The sequence below is a fragment of the Anguilla rostrata genome, chromosome 6, assembly GCF_018555375.3.
Source record: "Anguilla rostrata isolate EN2019 chromosome 6, ASM1855537v3, whole genome shotgun sequence".
NCBI lineage: Eukaryota > Metazoa > Chordata > Actinopteri > Anguilliformes > Anguillidae > Anguilla > Anguilla rostrata.
In genome coordinates this window covers 10,657,580-10,673,106 of record NC_057938.1, presented here as the reverse complement: position 1 = coordinate 10,673,106, position 15,527 = coordinate 10,657,580, and positions in this window count along the sequence as shown.

Below are 15,527 nucleotides of genomic sequence, written 5' to 3'. Positions count from 1 at the left end.
TTACATACCTCCACAGAATGACAATATTTATATGCTGTATTACACCATTATTTTTTGATTGAAAGAATAAAAACAGAAGCATGAAAAAACATTTTCACATAAAGAATTGGGGATTTAAAAAAAAAAAAACAGAAAATTGTATATTAACAAATTTTGCGAATTATATTTCTCACTGATTGTTGTGCATAGTTAACATGTTAGTTATTGCATTCTAAATTCTGCAAGCACATTACATAACTGGAATGTACTATTTTTTAAAGGAGTGTTCACAGATATGCAGGCAGTATGAACTAATGATTGCTGATCTACACGGAAAGTCTTTCTTTTCCTTTGTTTTAAGTGTGCAAAAATGACAGTGTACTACCATGCCATGATGAGGCATGGACAGGAGACCAGGGCAGGAGAGATAAGAATGAGTTAAGAGGGTGATAATGAATTTCTTATCTTTTGGTGAGACATTTGCTCAAGAATTTTCATCTAGCTGGAGCAGTGTTACAAATGGCAGTGTACTGAGTCTCTCTGGTGAAACAGGTGAAACCTCCAACAAAAGCTTACTTTCTTATTATTTCACTTTACAGACACTCAGGTGGCCCAGAGCTTATTCCAGTTTAATGCGAGGTGCAGCCTGGACCTATTTCAGGACCATTACCCACAATCCTCTGTGTTTCTGGTTACACTTTGTGCATACTGAGGTGACCTTCAGACCCAAGACCAGGGATTGACACTCAAAACAAGAAGTCATTAATCCAGTTTGATCAAGTAGTACCTAATTGGTAGTACCTTATCTAATTGGTAATAAAACAATAAACTCCCTATGAAGATACAAAAGTTCAAATTCTTTAGATGAATACAAATTAGAAGCGCCATTTTTAGACATATCCCAAGGCAATGCCAACAAGTGCTGGAAAGGGATTCAAAAACCTAAAAACTTTTACTTTTGTAATTTACTCCAAGAGATTGCAGTTTGTTCTGGAGAATTCAGGGAAACTTTTGTGTTTTTTTCTCTCGCGTTTTTAATCTAACCAATATGCCCTTTCACTTAACAGCTCTACAGAAGTCTACAAATAACTGGATACAAGTTCTTTTCTTTGTATGTTAGACAACATTATCATTAGTCTGGCATGCAATTGACAAACTATGGTCCGATTAACATCGAGGAGAAAAAAAACATTAATAGGAGGAAAAACTTTTCTTCTCTGAAAATGGGTAATTGTTCTTTTCAAAGGAAATGAGTGACCTCATTATGATGTAACAGTTTAAAATAATGAGTGACCTCATTGTGGCATCACAAGCTTAAATATTAAACAATAACTAGGCATGCTGCGGTTGTATACCTGAGAAAGGCAACTTATCTAATTTTATCTGTAATATAATCTAGCTGTTTACCCCATTATAATTTAAATGCATATAATGTCCTTCTCAAAAACACATGAATCCAAAATTGTACTGCAAATTATAAAGCTCCTACTGAACTGACTAGCTCTTACCAGGGTGCTTGAAGGGGTAAATAAACAAAAGGGGCAGGAGCATATATGTGACTTTCATCTTCACATGTTTGTACTTCAACTTTAGGGCAGCTGTGTCGACTCCCAAGCAGCAGTCCTGCTATAATCTTGTACTGAATCACTTTTCCCCGCACTGGATGTAGGTCAAGGATGTACAGTAATGTTAACATATAGATGGACCACACACAAACACACACACATGCACATACACACACGCACAGACACACATGTACACACACGCACACACACGCGTGTAGCCACGCACGCACACACACACACACACACACACACACAGCTGAACTTTGACCAGGTCTTGGTAGCAGGGCAGGGGGGCCTATCATTGTTGATAAGGCCTCACCCACAACACAAAAATCTGAACCCTCTCTCGTGTCCAAGCCTCCTGTATCACTAGGCCGTTTATCAGGGTCTGAAGTCTAATAATGCTCTTATAATTGGGGGAACACTGATGTTACGTAAAGAGAGAAAGTACGTGAGCCGAATTTCCTGGCCATCTCATTGTCCATTAACAAGGCAATGTGTGTGGTCCATGTTAGCCCAGCCACCAACATTCTACTCTGACTGGCGTACTTTTTTAGAACTTTGTAAACGGCACACAACACAGCACTTACATAATAGCACTGGTCCTACAGCCACCCTTTACAACTCCCTACACGGGAGCAGTGGAGATATGTGCTTCTGTGTTCTTCAGGCAGGCCCACTGTACAGTTGCCAAAGAACACCTGTGTTTTATGATGTTCCCACCTCACGATGCCCTGCAGTAAAGCAGGATAAGAAATGTTTCAAAGCTAATAAGTGAGCCCGATGAGCAGTTAGTTGCAGCATGTGAAGAACTGCAAAGAGCTACTGAAGTGTGTCAGAAGGACATTCATTTTATTGCCCCCCCCCCCCCACCCCGCGCCTCACCCCCCGCAACTCCCAACACCAGGAGGTCAAATTCTTAAAGTGGCTTTAAATGCCATAGGACAAATTAGTAACAATTGCTGCAGAAGTTGGGCTACTTAACAGGAATTTCTTTCGCATATTTGCGATTATGAATAAACCAGCGCTGTAACAGTACGTGTCAATAAATTCCCATGACTTTGTTTTCTAGGCTGAGGGTAATGCTACTGTATTGTCCTGTCGCAAGGAAAATGCATCTGTGACAATCTAAAGAGAGTAGTTCAACAATGGGTTTCAAATTGAAATTAAAAAAACAAATTAAATATATTCATATTCTTCTACTGTAAGTCACGACAAGTTACACGTACTAGAATTTAATTCTACTTCCATGTTGTTTTTTGAAAGCACAAAATATGGTCAGACTATTTATTTGAGGAGTCTCTTTGTGGCTAATATATGACAGACCGCAACCATTAAACCAGTGACCTTCTACCGCACCGTGTAATAGAAATTCTGTGGGAGCTGGCCCGTGATGAGGGAACATTAGGGGGTTGCTCATGGAACCGTTCGGTGTACATGTGTGAACAGATCATCTGTACTCTTGCATGAAGAGCAAGGAGGGCGACTTTGTTTTCTTAAGCCTTGCCATTTGCACCGGATGCATCATGGCCGTCCAGTCAGGAACCTGCAGGGCATAGTTTCAACATGATATCAGAGGTCTGGAGAAATTAGCTTGCACAATGTATGCTCCATAGCGGAGATAACCAGATGAAAACCATTTATGCTTATATCCACCAGAGGGCAGTATGTCCTACATAATTCTCTGCACAATAGACATCCATATTGAAAATCTGAGCAGACTAACTATGGTTGATTTGGTTAAAAAAAAACAAAAAAAAAAACTGATCTTATGTGTTGATCCAGTCAGTATAATTCTCTACTGATCTACTGTGAGATGTCAGACATTATTATATGAACCGAAATTAGTTTGGTGACACGTTATTTAACAGCCTCTCTATCAAGCTTATGCATCTTCAGCATATGCATTTCAAATGTCAGAGATAACCAGAGTTGACAACTATGATAAATGCCATAAACTGTCATGGAGCAAAATTAAGTCTTAATAAAACCCCTAAACCTGTCCTTCTGGCGGTGTGCTCCTCGTGCAGTCCTGAATTCTTATGAGCTGCTAGGACCGCGGTTCCCACAGAGCTCTCCAGATGGGTTCTGGCTCGCACACAGGGGGCATGTGATAGTACGGTCTGGACTCCAGCAGGACTCGTGCGTCTGATTGTCGGAATCAGACCCAGATGTTCCGTGGGAAAATGGGCGTGGCCTGTGGGCCGCAACCTCTCACAGCCCCCCTGCAGCTGCTCCTCAAGCCCCATTGGTCACAGGAGTCTTGCTGCGTTCCCCATCGATCCTCCCCTTCTGAAGTGAAGAACACAGAGGTCTAATGGGCATCCAGCTCTAAGAGAGTGGGTGGAGGAGGACAAGATGGACCACATCAAAGACAGCTTTGCTTCCTGCTTGGTGGACTTTTCCCGCTCTCACTCCCTCTCTCTGTGTTGAAAGAATGGGAGAGATCGTTACGAGAAGCTCCTCTCATGAAAGGTTTCGGAGGCTGAAGTAGATCCATATTGATCGGAAGCAAAGGCCCCCCTCTGAGCTGACCTTGCCAGCTCTGCTGCAGTTAAGCCAGAAAACTCGCCGTCCTCTACCCTTCAAACCAAAGTTTTCAAGTTTCTATGTTACACCCAACATTGTACAACCGACTGTCTTTAAAGGAGGTTTGTGGATAACACCTTATCCAGGAGGTAATCACATATTTGGACAAAGTGAAAAGCATATCCCCAGAGACGCCATTTCCCTGCTGCGTAAAAATGACAATCAAAGTTTTTAGTATTTAAAAAAAAATATCATAGGCTTAAGTTTGTGCTGTGTTTACTGTAGGACTGTGGCAGCGAGACGTATTATCTCTTTGTAACCACTATCTGTTTGAAATCTCTCTATATGTGTCACAGTATACCCAGAGAGCCCTTTCTCCTTGTAGCAATGTTGAAAACGAGAAAAAGGAAATCAATTCTTGAAGGAGTATGGTCTCTAGTTGTCTAAGTGGGGAAAAATTGTTTTATAATCTGGTTTTGCATCTGCCGTGGGCTGATATCACCTGCTTGAGAGCTACCTAAAATGAAAACCAAGAATGCAGAAAGAGTGAGAATAATGCACCTCAGCTCCACTGAAGTGAGGATGCCTGAGGCCTTCAGACGAGCTCGGAAAGGTGAGAATAATCAGGGAGAGAGATCAGAAGTACAGTCCTATCTACAAGCGGGAGAGAGACGCTGAAAAGAAGGAGAGAGGGAGGGAGAGAGAAAGACAGACAGGGAGATAAGGGGAGAGGAACAGAGGAAGAGGGGGTGAGTGAGAGGAAAACAGAGGCTGGGAATGAGAGAGAGGCTAGAGAAAGAGACCTGTCAATCAGAAGAAAAGTCGAGCTCTGTCTTCCTAATCAGTTCAGGCCTCCTCTCTTGGAAGTGACATGAAAAGAAAAAAAATTGATTGCAATTTGCAGGTTGGCTCCGATCATAAGCAATGCTTCACAGAAAGTTTAATTGGTGTTGATAAATCTTCTTTGATATGAGCAGTAAATGTCATTTTGGTGAGTTTCTTCACTGGTAACAGAACAGCGGCAAATCCAAGGAGGAGGATTTTAAGGGACCCTGTATACAGCAAACAGTTATAATGTTTACAGTTATAACCAAACTGTACTGTATGATGGAAGTCTACTGGAAAAACAAGCTGATTGGAGACCAGCAGTGGTGAAGTCTTTAATGGGAACTACCCAGCTTAAAATAACAACAGAACAAGAGTAGCACATTGCAAGACCCCCAGCTCTTCTGTGTCCTCTTTCCCCAATCAGTCATGGACGGTTAACTGCAAATATCCAAAAACTCACACCTCAACGTTTCTATTCCACAAACAAAGCCCTTCTCTACCTTGGTCTTAATTCTTACATCTTGGTGGCACTAGAGACAACTTAGCCCTTGTGGTGTTTGTGTAACATGTGAGTTAGAGATTTGCCTCAGTCGTTACCTGCTACGAGACCTTCGCTCTACTGGACCTTCACTGTGCTTCACTGGAGAACTAGCCGAGCTACACCCACTACATTTGCTTACCATATGAACTACACTTTAGTGAATCGCTTCGGCTAACAGTGTCTGCTAAATTAATTCTGAATGGTATTTTGTAGTAATGTATCAGTGATGCAGACTGTTTTTTCACAGAATGTGCCTATGGGAATATTATAATTCCATGTCAGAGATCAGCATGATGCAATGATTAAAATATTCAGAATTCAGTCAAGCGACATTACGTTTTTACCTCATACATTATTGCAATGAATAAACGAAAGTTTGGTTATGAAACACTTTTTTTTTTAAAGCAGCTACATGCTTCCCATATCTAGAGGATCTAAATAAATCATGTGGACAAAGCACAGGACTTGCGCATATGAATCTTTTCTGTATGTGTCTAAGTAATCTAATCTGCTCTCGTTTAATCTAATTTATTTGGAGAGATGCAGAAGACCTTAAAGAGGATTCTCTGGCTTTGCTCGGCTGGCACTCCCTGCAGCCACTGCTTAAAACACACTCCATCACCGCTGCAGACATGTTGACTTCAGATGAGCAATGTGACAAACATTCAAACAACAACTTTATTGATTCCCGCAGGAGCTCACGGAGCCATCGCTCCCTGGCTCCGAGAGAGGGACGGACGGCTTAGCGGTCGCACACCCAGTTTATGGAGATAAATCTCTTCATGAAGTTAAGATGGGACATTGATGCAGTGTGCTAAGGGTTATCCGTGCTGCTGATAAGGTCAGGCGCACGCTGAAGAGGTCAGAAGGGAAAAAAGGAGGGGGGGCAGGGAGAGCGGAGGATTAAAATTCAGACACATTCAATGTGACCTTTAGACTAGGCCACCAACACTTCAGTGTGGGAGTCGTGAAAGCTGAGGCAGAACTGAGCTCCATTTGCATAGTGCATCTCTGGTATGGAAACAGACTCAGAGTGTAAGGAGTCACAGATTGAAAGGAAATGTGAGGAGCTCAACTTATTTATTTTCATTATGAATTTGTTGCTCAACATGGATCTGAGCATGTCCAAGTCCCACCCCAGTTTGGGATGGCCAATCATATGCAAACACAGCAACCCCCACTGCTGATTTGGGAAAGTGTAGACATCGACAGATCTCCTTCAAAACATGTGGTGTTGCCGGCTGCTTCTTTCCGCACTGCAGGCTACAGTAAACTTGCATAGAGAGGGGTCAGAGAAAGACCTTTCATAATGAGGCTTCAGCATGCAGTCCATGTGCGCCTGATAGATCAGCAGAGGTCGCTAGATAGTGATGAACACGGACCCCAAACCGAATGAATCCTCCTAAACTCTGGGCGACGCAATCAGCAAGTCTGCCTCACCCTATTGAGCTACGAGCCACTGGTACGGTCCAAAATCAACCCGAGACCATGAGGCACCAGCATGGTGCCTTAACCGAATGATCCATCCAGCAGTGCCCAGGATCTCAATTTCAAGACCAAATACAGAATGCAGAACCCATCAGGCCTGGTGTACAGTTGGTCTGCTAAGCATTATCTACATATACTTCCAACATCTACTTCTATATCATCTTGTTTGTTTTCTCAGGGATCCTGGCAACTATTCATTTTATATTACTGCAGATCTTAAATAATATATACTATTTTCACAGAGGAATGTGTAAGGGAGGATGATTGATTGCTGCTTTTATGCTGTTTGCAGCCACCCCTTCCAGCAACAGAAAAGAAGCCAAACAAGCTGTGCTTCCACTCACACTAATTTTTGATGACTTACTTCATGCATCCTGTAATCAAGTTTTAAGTCTGACAAACATCCAAGTTTCACAGATAGAGAGCTTGGTGATGCAGCACACTTTAATTCACCAGCAAAACAGCCAATTAAAATAACAAAGACAACAAGTATCCCATATTGCAGAGCAGAGACATAGCGACAGTGGCTAAGAGCTGCTCATTCATCACCCCTTCGTCAATAATTTTGTTACCGTGGGATACAGGGGAATCGTCAAGCCCCTGACGGCCAATCAGAAATCCTGGGCTGCAGAGTGGCGCAGGCTGAGAGCGTGCACAGGCTCAGTCACGCCGCACTCCGCTAGAGTGATTTAAAACACGCTCTCTGATGTCCGTATCTCCCTCTGCCAGGCCAGATCTGCAAAGCAAACTTCCATTCCTTCCTTTCTTCTTCCGTCTCCTTAAAAAGATTACCAGCACAACGTGGGAAGATGTTCTTAGGAGGCATACAGAATAAATAAAAAAATGGCGGGTTTAGGAGAAGGGGGGGACAGTTTGTTATTGCGCAGTTTTTTGTGTAAATGCCAAATTTAACCGTGCCATTTGCTAAATTATTTCCATGCCACTGTTGATCTGACAGGTGTGGTTCAAGCTGCAAACTACGCAATTACACTGAGTCAAGGATAAAAACATTGGATTCCTTGGTTAGGAATAAAAATCACCCATCCATCCATTCGCCATCATCATCATACTCACTTAATCCTGGTCAGGTTCGTAGGAGATGCTGGAGCCTATCCCAGCTTGCATTGGGCGAGAGGCAGAAATACACCCTGGAGGAACCCGGAGTACCCAGACAGACACGGGGAGAACATACAAACTCCACACAGAAAGACCCCAAAGCAAGGACTTTCTTGCTGTGAGGCAGGAGAGCTACCCACTGCACTACCATGTTGCTTGAATAAAAATCATGAATAATAATGATCTCGAGGCGCTGGCATCACTGTCTGCAGCAGAGTCACACATTGGGCTCTCCTCTGTCACCAGAACAGGGGAGGTTCCCACCTTTGCATGTGACATGGGCTTAATGTGCATTACATCATGGACAGTGTGCAGACTTGACTGTCGTGGAGCATTACAGTTCAGCAAACTGACAAAAAGTGTAAACTGGATATTTTACAGGGCATAAGTGTAGTGACAACAATATAAATTGTGCTGTGATTCTAGATGAGCAGACATATGTTGTGCAAATCAATGCTGTATGAGACCTTTTAATGATTTTTAAACAAAAATCTTCCCCCATCAAAAACGTCTTAGTGGAATGAGTAGCTCAGTCGGGGATCAGGGGTTGCCATTGTGAACTGTAGGCCCAGTCAGTAAAGCTGGGCTCTAATGGTAACATAATTCTACTGTGGACAAGGTGTAAAGCCCAGTCTCTGGGAGGATGCATATATGCTGTTTTTAAAAACCATGTCACTGGGCATAGTATTTTAGCTGTATTAATAAGCTGTAGAACTTTCCCATAATGCACCACAATGTATCTTGATCATTATACACACGGGCAAAATGTATTAAGGTGCTATGTACTGTTCACAAAATAAAGGAAAGGAAATGTGCTAACTGCTTTGGGAAATAAAGTAGCTGACAGACTGCAGAGATTTCAGCAAAGTAAAGGCATAACACATCGGTCTCCAGGAACTGGATTTAATATCCCTGTTCTCTACTTAGGGGTTAAGTTAGACGTCAGTGTGTTTGGCATAAACCCATTCTTCACTTCCATGTTGGCACGCTAAGCCACCCTAATGGATTGAAAAGTGATAATAACATTTCGTATTATGAATACTGCTGCCAAGTTCTTTTTTTTGTCCTAGAGACACAGACTTGTTGAATACTATAAAACTTAAAAGTAATTATTTGTCCTGCATTTAATTAAATGGTGCAAGAAAACCAAAAAGTCTACAAAGACTGTGGTTCAGCAAAATTAATAGTTTTCATTCATTTTATGGCAGGGTACTGTATATATGGAAATAAAAATGCAATCTATTGTATAACTTCGCAAACCCGTAAAATTTTAATTTACTGTGGGACAAATTTATCAGAAAGTCTAATGACTCTAATGGATTTATGTTTGATTTTAATAAATATATGGATTGCATTTAATTTCAGTGTGGAGAGATTTCTATAAAATGTAACAGATAAGGTTGGATGACTAATGGATCCTAAAATTAATTGAGAACCACGGGTCCATAAATAAATTGGATTCTTTCATTGTGAGCAGCCTTTGCATTTGAATTCATTTCATGGTTTAGGTAATAAGTATTGCACATAATATGTGAAACAGAAGTGATTAAGTCTCCCAATTATCAGATTAAATTATTGACCACTTTACGTACGCTTATATTATATCTGATGCAGAGCACTGAATTTCTTTTCTTTTCTGTGGCCTGAGTGACATACTGCATATGCATTTTGTGCAATATTTCTTTGCTTCCCACCAGAGATGCAGATTACTTAAAATGTTTTACATTGAAAATGTTTCGATTTAGTTAGTAAAACTGTTTATATGCTGCTGGAGCCATACACAACTCAGAAGTCCCAACAGTTTCCTTTCACTTGCTGAAATGGAGAGAGACTCTAGGACAGTGGTCTCCAACCCTGGTCCTGGAGAACTACAGGGTCTGCTGGTTTTCATAGTGACTCTGCACTTCATGAATCAATTAGAGCAGTTGATTACACAGTTAACTCAACTCACCTGGTGTCTTGGGTCTCAATTGGGTGCTGATTTTAAGGTGAAAACAAAAACCAGTAGACCCTGTAGCTCTCCAGGACCAGGGTTGGAGACCACTGCTCTAGGAAGTCTAACATACAGAGGTGGAAATCCAGGTTTAGAAAGTAAAGGTCCTCCTCAGAATTTTGTTCCAATCACCTGTATAGACCTAATTAGTGAAATCAGCTGGCTGAGTTCATGGGTGGAAGAAACACATGGCAGAGCTCTTGCTTTGGGACCCCCGGACATTCTACCCCTGCTAACATAGAAACAGTCTACAGTGGATATCTGGCTATGCCCCTTGTACTTGCACCTTCCAGTGCCAGTTGTGGCTACACAGCCAGGTGGTGATTGGACATGATTCAAAGACAAAGAATTACTTTAAAGTGGCCATTGGCCCTTTATAAAATGCTTTTTGCGGGTTCTGACCAATAACCAGGAAAAATTAGTAATTAAGAAAAAACAAGAATAAACTGTACCAAAGACAAGACAATTCTTAAACACTGGGGCGTTAGGGGCGAAACAAAAAAACCTCAAGCCAGCATTTCTGCCAATGAAAATCTCTTTTCCCCCAATGGCCCAGCAGGCAGCACCTTTAGAAAAGGTCTGGCAAAGGCGATTAGAAACACTCGGGCTGATTGCTAATCAACCACAGACGCGTGGGCCTGCATGTGAGGTCGCGGTCGCAGTCCATGGCCGTCAAGGTCACCTAGGCTTTGGGACGCAGCAGGAAACTCTGACAGCAGCCAAAGAGCAGGATCAGCCCACACTCTCCCGACCCCCGTGGCTCCTGGCATCACACCCCTCTTAGAGCACCAATCAATAGCCTCCGCTTTTTTTTTTTTTAGTTTTTCCGTGTGCAAGCGCCTGCTTCTGCATGGCTGCGTAGGCTAAAAAGAGGAATGGTGATATGCACTCATCCAGAAGTGTCACAGGTCTGAAGGCTCTCTTCCTGTTGAGCCTGAGAGGTGTGGCTCTGGAGCAGTGATGGTAGACGCGGAGAAGTGAGAGTTTCTGGCTGTTCGATTCCCCCATCACCACAAAGCCCCCTTTACAGGCAGAAATTCGAACACCAAGACTATAATTTGAGAACTGAACGAAGCAATGACCCTGTTTTACAGCTAACATACTGTTTGATAAAACCACCTCCCCTTCCAAAATACTGAACAATCTTTAGCATGTACAAAAGATGTTTAGCATGTACAAAACCTTTTAGCACACACACAACCAATAAAATGACAAATGATTGGTCAAGGGATTTGTCTTGCACCAATCATTGGTTGTGTTATTAGTTTTGCATGTCAAAATGTTTTGCATGTGCTAAGTCTTTAGGCCTCAAGTAACCAGCGGTCATAAAAGAAATGCATTTTTATGTATCATGTTTGTGGATGCTAACATGTACATTTTTTGGCCAATCACAGTATTAGAAATATTACTACTGAGGCTTCAGCATTATGCTCTGGGGCCATTACAGGTTCCCTTTTGATTTGTATTCAAATGTACCACACACTGTCAAGCTGTGGGAGGGCTGCGGTTATGTGATAAATATAGAAAATACCGTAATTTACTTTCTTTTAATTACCAAACAGCAGGATAATGATAACGACATTTGCCGAGAGAGAGAGAGATAGAGACAGAGACAGAGAGAGAGAGAGAGAGAGAGAGAGAGAGAGAGAGAGAGAGAGAGAGAGAGAGAGAGATGAACTGATTCTTCAAGCAAAAGGAGAGAGAGCACTTACATTTGTAAGGAGATAAAGGACATTCCCATCACTGCACTACCCCCTTCCAAAAGCTTGGACACATTGGAGCCATCTCTCCTGGGTAACCTCCTCATTAGACACACGAGAAAGGTCATTTCAATGGAGAAATCAATTCATACCAAGCCCTTTAAAAAGAGAATAGGTCAAAGAATGCTTTTGGAATAATTTTACCCCTTTTGTCTGAGCCCAGGAAAGGATATAGGGGAAAAAGACCTGACATACACAGCTCAAGGTTACACTGCACATATGGGGTATAGGGTGACATTATATCAGGGATATGTACATGGTGAGACTTCACCAGCCTTATCTCTTCATAAAGTACAGGACATTTTTAGCTTGTTTGCTGAAGGCACCAACTAGGATTTTCAATGTCCTCTTCTTTGTACTTCAGTTCTTCTGAACCTAATTCTATAGTTTTTTCTTTCTTACGTAAAATTTTCACGACCAAAAACTTGCTTGCATTTTACTACACAATTGCTTTGGGTTTACGGTTCAGCTTCTGTTTACTTTGAAATTCAGTGTAACACACACTTTGGCCAGGGGTGCCCAAACTCTTGCATACATCTGTACACTTGCACTGTATTTTTCCACTCTGTAATTTTTACCCCTTCCCCTTAAGTGGTTAAGCACGAGTAGGTGTCGGTGTCTTTTCCCCTTCTGGCAATCTATGCAACCTATCAGAGAAGGGTTGGTGTGGGTGCAGGTTTTTGTTTTCGCCCAGCACTAAACCACCTGATTCTACTTATCAAGGTCTTGATTGAGGACCGCGATAAGTTAATTACTTGAATCAGGCATTGTCATGCTGGGATAAAACAAAACCTGAATCCACACCGGCCCTTTTTGGATAATATTGGACGCCCCTGTTCTCTGTTCTATGCTGATTAGGAACCATCCACACCTGTGCTAATTGAGAAATGCCTGCACCTGTGCTAACTGGCAACCATCCTCATCTGGCCTTGTGGAGCCTATATGTTCATCCAGCTCATACCCAAACTGGTTAGCCTTCTTGCTTGCTGCTGGTTTTGGCCAGTGGTTCCTTATGGTATATTGTCTTAAAATCGATTTTTTTTTTTGAAGTTACTTTAGTGGACTTACACCTTTTTCGGGTTTGTTTTGGTTTGTTGTGTTTTAGCTGTTTGTAGGCAGGTTGGGGATGTTTCAGGTCCGCCCTCCCATTGTGGGGAGGCCTGAACTTCCTCCCTTTTCTTTTCTTTTGTCTGTTGGTCCACTTCTGTGACTTTTTACGTTCAGAAAATGTTATCCCTGCTGCTGCTACTACTTCTGCTGCTAGCAGTACCAATACTGTCTTTGCCAGTACTACTGATACTACCACTCCTGCAATTTAAGTACTTGCTGTAAATGTACACCGATTTAACTCACTAAAGCCGTGGGAAAGCAAATAGTCTTCTGGAATGCCAGTTTTACAATTCTGCACGTTTAAAAGTAGGCTTCATTCCTGTCAACACCTGAAACTAAACGTTCATTCTGGATTTAATCTGCCATAGGGGTGGGATTGTTGGCTCGTAAATGGTAGATCATTGCTAAGGCTGGCTAAGAAAATGGACAAATGTGTATTTGATCAGTGGAGCCTAGGTTTAGGGCTTTTAAAGCACAAACGTAAACCAAAACATGCAAACATTTCAGCGCTTGGCGTCAGCTGTGGCTTTCTTAGGACATGCACTTGTAACAAAAATACGAATACAAATTTTATCCATTGTGTTTTTGCTAGACCTTAGTTATTTTTAGTGTACAGACAGCATTTTTTTTTTTTATACATACCAAATAAATTTATACAATTGGTATCTCTGCACAAATGAAGGTAAAATTGTCATGCCTGATCTGTCATGTTTTTGACATCCCTGATAATTAACTATCATCTACACAAAAAGCTGTTGTGCATTGCTCATTCACTAAATTCATCACACCCACTGTAAATTAAGAGGTTGAGTGTTACTCATGAACTGGCATGAAATAAGACCCTGCTTCCTCCAAATTCATCAAGAGTCCGATAAACCAAACAAAGATAGTCTGGCTCAATGAAGTGATGTATAGCCTATAGTGTTCAGAACCTTTACAGAGTGGGGAACTAAGAAGGCTCATCTGTGATTGGTCTATTAATGCGTTCAACATTTAACTTTCGCTCTTCAGATTTATCTGAACAGATTGTAGAGCATGTAATGAACACAAGTGTATTCATTGATTATTGAGCGTCACTTTGGAGTTAAATCGATACGGATGTGTCCACAATGGAGAATGTGTTTAATTTTGCTGACGCGGTAAATGAGGTTACTGTGTAAAGAGAAGCAGAACATCTGGTTTCACATTCTTTGGTAATTCATCACGTGCATCCCACTGTTATTCATCACACTGATCGCAATGTTGCTGACCCCCGCCTCCTGTCTTGACACTAATGCGTAATGCAGTCAAGCACTCCCTTTTTTGTGCCTTCTAAGCAGACGTCTATAATGAATGTGCACACGGGGAGTGATTGAGTAAAACGGAGTGAGTGTAAAAAGCAGGTAAAATGTGATACAGAAGCCAGGGTTCAATCAGAGGGTGGTACTGTGATACTGAACCACAGAGGGATGGGGACGGGGGGGTTGGGTGGATGTGGGGAAGGTAGAGTGATGCTTAGATGTAATGAATATATATATTTTTTCACAGCAAATGTGTTCAGACTTTGCTGGTTGCTGTATCCATTACATGTCCCTTTTACCTAGCCCTCCCATTTAGAACCCCCTTCCCAGGGGGAGATGGTGCAGTGTTTTCTTTCATTTTTTTCTTTCTAAATAAGTCAGGGAGTACTGAATGCTCATGCATGTGTTATGTTTATTACGTTGTACGCCTGGAAGCACGGCCATCAATTTTCACGTTATCTTCCATATGGATGAATTAATGCAATGAAACAAATGAGTCATGAAGGATTCACCAGTTATCAAATGGATCGATTTATAGAAAGCTGTTTGCTGTCACTACTATTTTTGCCTCTGGTTTGTAACACAAACCAATCATCCAAATGCATGCAAGACCACCACTGAAAATGAGGGAATGCTTTCAGAAAAATTTGAAAGCCATAGATTGACAGAGAGAGAACTTGACATTCCATTTCAAACATGGTTATTTAACAATAATCAAACAAATGTGTAAAAAATATTTTTCTTACTAATTGTCATTAAGAGTACAATTTGTTTGTCATTATTTTAAGTTAATTGATCAAATGGAGAAATTAAATTGGCTACACCCCTGGTGATAACTATACAATTACAAAGGTAGCATTTGTTCTTTCGGTATCCATGCAAACTCTGCATCATGGCTAATGTTAACTTGCTAACTGAAGTGTTGATCTCACTAACACACATCTCACAGTCTGGCTGAACATTTTTAAGATTGAACTGACACCGGTTTCTTTCTGCCTCTGACACTTCAGTTAATAGCTCACATGTTGGCGGTAAATACATGATGACAAACGGGCGAGCTGAGCCAGCACACCAACGTACAATGAGAAGTTCCCAAACTCTCCTTTTCCACTTGCATCTCAGGAAAAAAAAGAAGAAAAAAAAAAACATATTTCAAAGAATTGTTGGAAAGCTTGGGCTTCTCTAAGGTGGATAGTATGGGGGCTTTTGAGCGCTTTGAAAGAGCGACTGCCGATACCTTAGAAACAAGACTTCAAGCGGCTGGTTGCTGGGAGGGAGATGGCTTCAGCAGCCTCTGGTGAGCTCATTTGGAGGCATTTTTTATTTTCTTAGTCAGAG